Source organism: Aplysia californica, unplaced genomic scaffold (assembly GCF_000002075.1).
Source record: "Aplysia californica isolate F4 #8 unplaced genomic scaffold, AplCal3.0 scaffold00868, whole genome shotgun sequence".
In the NCBI taxonomy this organism is placed as follows: Eukaryota; Metazoa; Mollusca; class Gastropoda; order Aplysiida; family Aplysiidae; genus Aplysia; species Aplysia californica.
In genome coordinates, this window is record NW_004798138.1 from 263,276 (window position 1) to 263,501 (window position 226).

The window sequence follows — 226 nt, forward strand, 5'->3', positions numbered from 1 at the left end:
ATTATCTTTTATAATAAGATTTTTCGGTTACTTTTACCTTTTGCTGCATTTTTAAAAATTATAGATTGTAAACACAGAAAGCAAGAAATTAATTATTATTGACTTTTTAAAAGCTGGAATTCCCACCACGACTTTACACTAAATGAAAAACAAATTATAGGCGTACAAGTAGGCTAAGTCTCAACTTGAGATACGATGACGATAAACTTGATACACCCCCCCCCCC